At 31.6% G+C, this 9308-nt stretch overlaps 1 long non-coding RNA gene across 1 annotated transcript; it reads left to right on the top strand.

Annotated features, from left to right (window-relative positions):
* The first annotated feature begins 753 nt into the window (after positions 1-753).
* Positions 754-1623, top strand: LOC107760516 (uncharacterized). The gene is made up of 2 exons (XR_001642414.2): positions 754-944; positions 1427-1623. It is a non-coding gene; the product is annotated as an uncharacterized LOC107760516 (long non-coding RNA).
* Positions 1624-9308: the final 7685 nt, after the last annotated feature.

Raw genomic sequence — 9308 nt, 5'->3', positions numbered from 1 at the left:
ATGTAATGACTTGGTAGTATATATTTAATATAAAAAATAGATCTAAGTCAAGTTTAGATAAATTTTTATGTATCGAAGCTTAGAGGGGTGTACTTGAATAAACAAGTTCAAAATCAATTAACTGGTAGAGGAAAAATTAGAGCAATTATCAATTTCTAGATTTTACAAAAAAATATCTGTAAGGAGATGCTGTTTGAATTGAATAATTCTACAATTTCTGCTTCGTGATTATTTCTCTAGGTAAAATAAAAGAAAAGAAAATAAAAGCATTACACCAAAATCATCCAAAAAGTTCGAAATAACGTACTGTTACCGTGAGCACATGATTTTTGCCCCACATATGAAATTACTCCTAAAAAATAATCCAAAAAATAATTTCAATTATTTATAAACTTTAGAAGTTTTTCTTTATTTGTTTTGCATTTATTCGCATTGTTTATGCATGTTAGGAATATCACAAATCATAAAAATATTCAAATCTTAATTTCATAGTATTTTAGTTTTTAAATTGAATTTTTAGAATTTAATTACATTATTAAATGCATTATTTAAATATCTAAAACCCAAAAAAAAAAAATACATTCTTAAGCTAGTTAATTAATTAGGTCATTAGTCAATTAGTGAGTAAAATATATATAATAGTTTAGCCACACAAATTGGTTTAGTCAAGTCCATCCCTTTAGAAGCCCAATTTTCATGACCCGCCTGACCTAACCGGATCCCCCTCTTTAAAACACCCATTTTCCCAAACCCTAAAGGGGGAGAAGAGATATAGACGGATCTCCCCTCCAAAAGACTCGGCTGGTATACATATTCTAGGAGTTCGAAGGATATTTGAGGTTTTATAGTTGCTGTTTTTTCTTGTTAAAGCAGTGTTGAACTCTGTTTGGTTGGGATTTCGCCTTTATTTGGCCAATCTATTAGTGATGTCACTGTTCAGCTAGGTCAGTTCTCAAATTTCTTGTATTATGTTTTGTTGAAATGTTGACAACTGATTGAATTCCTTGCTTGCTGTTGTTCTACCGAAATTGCTTGTTTGAACTCGTTTTACATTTTGTTCATGTTTGTTAAGAATATAGAGGTGCTGCTACGGTTCTTTTGGGTTATACCTTGTACTGCTTTGGTGTTTATTGGTGAATGGTGTATAAATCGCATTTTGTTTGATAATATGGAATCCGTTTTTATTTTTGAATTGGTTAGAATTTCCAAATGTTGAACGCTACAGTTGAGTATATTTCGGAAGGGCTGTTTTGAGGTGTGGTTGGGCAGATTTTCAATCTGTTTCTGTGGAGTTCTTTGGCTAGAATTTTAGTGTTATTTTGGTGTTGTTTCATGGTGTAGTTTGCAGCACTTTTCAGCTGCTGTTTCCCTGCATTTTGGGTGTATTTAAGACTAAAAACAAAGCTGTTTTTGTGGCTTATTTCAGGTCGATTTTGGGGCTGATTTTTTATGGAAGAAAGCTGACATTTCAGCTACTTATTTTTGCTGAAACAATGGTGTTTGGAAAGTGGTTAAAGGCTAGTTTCACGGCTGATTTTGTTGGGTTAGGAGCTAGTTTTTTTGTGGTAATTTTCAAATTGTTTTGAAGTATCTTAGGGGGTTAATGGATTGGATGATGAAGGATCATTACATGGCTACAGTGAGGCAACATATAGAAAGATGAAGAAGATCGTGTGTGCTCTTCTGGACGAGTGTTCCTTAACCTTTTGCTATGGGAAGTTTACGTGAGTGGTAAAAATCAAACATGACCCATAATACCTTTGTTTAACCACCAGCTGCACAATGACCTCAAATTTAGGATTAAACGTTTCATGAACATCGTAGCTTTAGCTTGCTTTAGACGTGATTAATAAATTATTGTGGTCATGGGTACGATTTCCGTGGCATGGTCATGATGCATAATCCCCAATTCGAGTCTGCGTTTCACGTGACTCGACCATAACTTCAATAATTTAAATAAATATGTTGTGAATCACGGTTACTGACGTGATTTGCGATGTGTACAAGAATAACAAGTGTGCGACACAGCGACTTGCTTAAACAAACTCCATAATTGTTTAAAAATCATTAAAAGCGATATAGAAGTGGTAATGCACAATAGGTTCTAAAACATGTAATAAATCAGACAATTAGGCCAATTATTACAGTTGAGCGATCGTGCTAAAACCACGAAACTCGGGAATGCCTAACACCTTCTCTCGGGTTAACAGAATTCCTTACCCGGTCTTCTGGTTTTCGCAGACTTTAAACAGAGTCAAATTTTCCTCGATTTGGAATTTTAAAAAAAATCGGTGACTTGGGACACCATAAATTATTCCAAGCGACGACTCCGATTAATTAAATAATCTCATTTCGAATAATGTCACTTAAATTGAAAAAAATTTCCTATCCCCTCGAAAAAAAGAGGTGTGACAGTTACTATATGTATACCTCAAATTGAAGATTAAAAGTTTCCAATCATTTCTAAACTACATGTAGATTGTAGACCATGAGTTTACGTTTACTTGCTACTTATTATGTATAGGATATAATCTTATGACGTAATTGTATAAAATATCTCAAGTTGAGTCACAGAGTATTATTTATTTTAAAAAATATGCACAGTGATAAAAAGCAAAAATGGTGTACTCAAACCTCTTTATAACAGTCTTGTTTGTTTCGAATATTTTTGGATGTTATAGCAAAGTGCTGTTATAGAGAACATATATTATAACATAACAAAAATATTGGTTCCGAAAAAGCTTGACTTTTATAGTGAAGTGTTGTTATATAGGGATACTGCTATAGAGAGGTCTAACGGTATACAGAATATACTAAGAGAACCATATATGTAAAAAAAATTCTCCAGCTTGGAAATTATGTGTTTCAATCTTTTCAAGATTAAACTAACGGAACGAAAATAAAAAATTGATGTAAAATTTGAAGAAAAGATAAGCAAACAACAACATGCAATAATTTTTACTGATCTAGCCGTTATTGTAATGTTGAACTTCAAATTCACCTAATTAATAGCCGGCCTGGCCAAGTTTCTTTTTTAAAAAAAAAAAAAAAAATTCTCCTTTTTTTGGCCAAAAGTATTTTTTTCTAAAGATGATGTTTGGCCAAATTTTTAGAAGAAAAAAAAGCTTTTGAATAGAAGCAGATTAAGAAGGAGAAAAAAGTAGCTCTCCCAAAAATACTTTTTTGAAAAATATTTTTCACGAAAATATACTTAAAAGTATTTTTTAAAAGTTAGGGCAAACATTAATTTCTATTCAAAAGTAGAGTCGTCAATACGGGTATGGTCCATTGGGCCAGCCCAACCCGTGATTTAGCAGGGTTGGGCTAAAATTTTTGGAGCCCATTTAAAAACTAGGCTTTTAAGCCCAGCCCGAGTAAGCATGTGGCCCGAGTAAGCCCGTGGCCCGAGAGTCTTGACTAAGGTTTTGTTGGGCCGGCCCGTGGGCGTAATAAAAATACGTATTTAAAATATATAAAATATAAAAAGTATATTACACAAAAAATGACAGGAAGAGTATCCCAAGCTTAAAGTTTATTAAGCTCATCATATTAAAAGATTAAAGTCTTAAAACGTTAATTAGTTTTAAAATTTTAATTATTCTTAATATTTAACTAATTAATATTGCATACAAATTGTAGATGTAGATGAAAGTGAAGATATTAAGACAAGCTTCTCATAAGTAGATTCAAATGTGTTTTATGAAGATGATGTGTTGGATATCCCATAAGCGTCATAGACGTTCTCTTGAATAGTTTGTTTTGATTTTTGACTTTTAGTGAATGAAATATAGTCTTGTCTTTTACTTTTTTAGTGTTTACTGTAATATATTGGAATAGTATAAAAAGTTAGTAGTACATTTTGTGAAATTTTTTCAATAAGATTTTTTTAACTTTTAAATATTTATCGTTTTTAGATTAGAACTTAAAGAAAAAATATAAAATTATATTTTAAAACAAAATAGGCCGGACCGTGGGGGCCCGCAGCCCACATAAGGCTGGGTGGGCTGGCCATTATAAGGCCCATCAAAATTGTGGGCTAGCCTAGCCTAGCCCGTCAATTGCTAAAGCCCACGTGGGCTAGGCTGGGCTAGCCCGACCTCGCCCATATTGACAACTCTACTCAAAAGTGCTTTTCAAATAAATTAGTCAAACACAAATCGCTTCTCATCCAAAGTACTTTTGTAAAAAGTACTTTCGAGAAAAATAATTTTTCAAGTTAAACTAATTTTAAAAGCTTGGTCGAACATGCTATAACCATTGGTATCCTTTGCATGGTTGTGCTCAAAATGGACCTCCAGCTACTTGGGTATGGGCCTGTAAGACAGAAGAGGTCGGTGAAGTTGTTGGGAATAACCTCGGTCCACAACATCAATGGTCAAGATCTTTACACAAATAGCCGATCAAATTCACTGTTTACTTTTTGTAGCCGGTATGTATAGTTACCTTTAATTATACACATATATACACATACTATTATATATGATATATATTATACATCCACTGATTATTTTTAGTTTAAGCGGTTGAGTGGCCGCTATTTAGGTTAATTCTTCTTGTGTGTGTATTTGTGATGAAACAAAAAGCAGTTACATATTTGTTGCTACTTGTGGGCTAAATTATATATTTAGGTTGTTGTCCAGAGCTTTGGTATGAAGATTGGATTAGTGGCGTTAGGAAGAGAGTCCAGAAAAGTAGACAAGAGTCGAGAGGTTCTCACCTCAGACTATTAAATTAATTGAGTTAATTAAGTTGGTTTAGGGAGGTAACTACATGAGAGAAACCATTTACTGCATTGAGGGATCATTTTTTGGTTCACGAATTAGTTATGCAGGAATGTAATTTTGTTAGTGAATAATATATGAATTGCCAACTTCTGGATGTCAACTTAATTTGATACTTATGGATATTGTTTAATCCAATTATTTTGTTCCATCAATTCTCCCACCTTTAGCTTTCACCATATTAATATTTGTAATGTTGATGGTTATCTTTTTTTATTTTTTCTACTATGCTTGATATTTCAAATAATCTCAAACCATCAAGACTCAAGAATTGCAGACCCTGTTTAGATAACTCATTTGATGTGCCTAGGGGTGTAAAAAATACCGATAAACCGTACAAAACCGATAATTCGAGTCAAACCGAGAAAAACAAAACCCGACTATGGTTTGATTTGATTTGGTTTGGTGTTGGAAAAAAAAAATCCGACCATAATTGGTTTGGTTTGGTTTTAACTAAAAAAAGTCGTTTCAAACCAACCCGACATTACATTTATGGAAGTTTTAAATATATTTAATACATAAAAATATTTATTCTAGTGTAGTTTATCAATATTTCTTAAACTTTTTCATAATTTTATGTTTTAACGTATTATTTCAAACTTGGACTTATAATTTTTAAATGCTCCAATAAATTTTATAACTCATAAATGTTAATAACTCAAAACAAATCCCAAACCAAAATCAAATCAATATTAATATTAACAAAAGACATTCAATTCAATTGCTAGGAATGACATATCTATTTATTTAGTTTTTTCACGGTTTAGATAAAATGCAAAACTTATTTTTTTTAGTGTTTAGCCATGTAAATAATAATACTTATTAGTCGTACTTATTTTAGCAACTTAGTAATTTACGATTATATTTATTTCCATTATGGCTTATTAATAATATTTATTTTATGCGATTTTATTATCTTTATTGTTGAATTTTTAGTACAATGTCATGACTCATCTCATATTTTATGTTAGTTTCTTGGAAACACCTCATATAATTATGTCTTACTAGGATTAAAGAAATATTTGGAGCACAAATTCTATGTTTTGTGCTATGAAAACTATATGAAAAAAAACTGAAACAATCCGAAAACTCGAAAAACCCGAAATTAAAAAAATCGACTATTATTGGTTTGGTTTGGTCTTTAGATTTAATAACCGGACATAATTTATTTGGTTTGGTAATTAGAAAATCCGAACCAACCCAACCTATGTACACGCGTAGATGTGCCACGTAAATGTGTAAGTAACAATAAATTAAAGGACCACCAAAATGTTCCTAGTTTTTCTTTGTTATAACTTTCCAAGGATCAACATGCTTTATTCTTTGGTCATTTGATATTAATGAATATGTTTGTTCAGTGATCTACATTTATACTAGTAGGGTAGAAGCATTTCTTCCCCACTTTAATTGCCTTTTTTTTTCTTTTCAAAAGGGTACACTAGCTAACCTCAATAACTTGGAGTAGGATATATATAATACCAATTTCGTAGTGCTAAATGTTATATGCATAAACCTTTTTATCATTCTTTAAAAGAAAAATAACTAACATCATGACTAGTTGACCACTTGTCGAAGTAAAAAACAAGTTGTAGACACTAATTTGTCACTAGCACACGCGAAGGTTACAGGTTCGAGCCGTGAAATCAGTCATTGATATTTGCATCAGAGTAGGATGCCTACATTATACTGCTTGAGGTGCGGCCGACCCTTCTTTTAACCCTGCGTGAACACGGGATATTTTGTTCAATGGGCTACCCTTTATTTATGCTCGAAGAATAAAGCTGCATGCAACATATTACACTCTGAAAATCTTTTGTTTCATAAATATAATAGGAGTAATAGAAAAACTTATAACTAAAGAGCTTAAAGTATGTGCTTTGACAAAGTACACTATTAAAAAGCGTAACGTGACAAGCCTTTTGCGTCAAACGGAACTAGAATATACTTAATTAATGCAGTTTCATTATCATTTTCAAGGTAGATCGAGTTATCCGCCAAGAGATAGTAATCCACGAAAGAAGAAATAAATAGGTGAAAGGAATTGAAATGGACAAGCTGACATATTAAGATTTAAGCCAACCACAGTACATTTGAAGCTAACAAGGATACCAATAAAACTTGTGGTGGAATATGGTAAGTACGTACCCTTTTTTCCTTAATCAGAGATTTCGGGTTAAAGTCCTATATATGAAGTCGCCTTTATTAGTAAATATTTTACTTTAAAAATGAAACTTCCTTACAAGAATTTAAATTTAATCGAACCCTAACACAAATATCGACACCGAATGAGAAACCAAATAAGAAACAAACAAGGACACGAACCTGTGTCAAATAACAAGCATTTAATTTGATACTTGGTGGAGAACCTCATATAACATATGCCATACGTAAGTTGCCAGCAATATAATGTGATAAGGATCTTAATTATTTCTTGGACCACTTTGTGAGAATTTAATTTAAATAATTTCAGGCAGAGCTAAGAGACCTGATCGATCACTTTATGCACTGGACAAAAAATAAATTCAAGAGAAATGCCGTGTATATTTTCATGTTAGGGTTAAATAATTATGTCACACATTGAGATTGAAAACTGGTTTATGGAGGTCTTAATTACATTATTCTATTATTTCGTTTGAAGTTTTAAGTTGGATCGATGCTTAATTAGTTTCTGTTGGTTTTTAAGTAAATGAACGCATATCTCCTTATCGAAGCGGTTCTCTTTCAACTTGAAGAAATTTAATTAGTACAATATTATATGACAAATAATTCTGAACCAGGTTCTCATGTGAATATATCTAGAAGGAAAATATAATAGACTAGGATTTATATGTGATTTGTTTTTTTTTTGGGTCACTGATATAAACATCCTTTAGTCATCCTTGTGCATTTTTCTTGGTTTACTTTTTAATAATATTGGATTTCAATTTCAATAGTGACATAAAGCTAAGACTACTGAGTGATTGAGATGATTTAGGTTTTTTTTTTCAACGGATAATTTAGGATAACCTTTTCAATTATTGTTGAAAATTGACTCGTCTCTAAAGTTGAAATTTAAAAGCCACTCGAAAAGTCGCAGTTATAGGACCAGCTGGCTTTCATCCAATACAGAGATATGTCTATCATGGTCTTAAATTTAAAGACTTTTTGAAATTATCTCCTAAGTAGAGAAATTAAATAAGAGGGGTGGGGTTGGATAGAGAAAGAAATTATAACGGAGATACCTTATAAAAAAAATAGCAAAAAATTCTACATATGCTCAAGTTCCACATGTTCAAGTATCAAGATTTTTATGTATTAAAAGTATTTTACTATTTTTTTTATATTTTTTATTTTTATTTATGATTTGACCAAGGTTTAAAAGGCGTCACATAACACAAGGGGGAGAGGGCTTTAATGAAAAATCACATTAATCGATTTAAAAATATACATAAATAACAATATTTTGTAATATAAGTACTTTTATTTACCAAAAAAATAAAAGTACCTTTTGTATTAGACTGAAATGCCTTTAAAATCGTATAACAAAATTAGATTAAGAAGTACATCCTTACACAGAGAAGGACAAGAAATGGAATGCAAAGGAAGATAGCAAATTTTCTTAGAAGGGTATTTCGGATTTCGTAGATTTAAAAAATAGGAATAATATAACAAGAATTAAGATCAAACCAAAAGTACTTAAAAACTGAAAAATTATAAATTGGGGTTGACGAAACTTACAAGTTTTAGCTTATTTTGGCTCACTTTAAATATTTACCAATCACATATATAAAAACAAAATATGCTTATAAGTTGATCTAACTAACTTATAAGCTTAATCAACGCTCTCTAAGTGATCTATTATACCCTAACTCATAGTGCCATTTGGTTTGTTGAATTTCTTTTGGTACTATTAAGTGCCATTTGGTTTTACAATTAATGGAATGTCCATACGAAATTTTGATGGATCAATCAAGATGGTTAACCTATTACAGGATTTCAATCCAAGCCCTCAATCTCAAAAGCTTTAGCTTGGATGGATAGACGTTATACGACTACTAGCTATTAAGTATTTCGTATATAGCAACATTGTGACCTTCTCCCAAGTCAATCACTTATTTGACCCTCAAAAGTTACTAGCGTGCTATAATCGAAATAGATCAAAAGAATAACGACGCCCATATGACAGATGTGAACAAATGTCAAATAGGTCAAAAGCTCAGAATAAAACAAGTCAGAGATTCATAATAACTTCATTGATAGATCATCGAGCAAGAAAAATGATTTATGACATTTTAGGTTGAAAAACTCTATAGGCGTGTCATCAAGTTAGGGTAAGCCAACTTTAGAACTCGATAATGATCACCCACCTTTCCGATCTAACACCACATGCCGATCAAAATTTCTAAAGCTTATCAACATCTATAATTGGCTTGCAAAATAGTTATACTCGGTTTTTTAATATGGTTGGACAAGGGTGAACCAAGCCACGAGGAGTAGGAATATCACTTTCATGTCAAGTTGGAATTTAATTAAAGGAAGTAAAATAGT

The sequence above is a fragment of the Nicotiana tabacum genome, chromosome 24 (genome assembly GCF_000715075.1).
Source record: "Nicotiana tabacum cultivar K326 chromosome 24, ASM71507v2, whole genome shotgun sequence".
Taxonomy (NCBI): Eukaryota; Viridiplantae; Streptophyta; class Magnoliopsida; order Solanales; family Solanaceae; genus Nicotiana; species Nicotiana tabacum.
The sequence above is the reverse complement of the archived record's forward strand: the minus strand, read 5'-3'. Positions and strand labels throughout refer to the sequence as shown.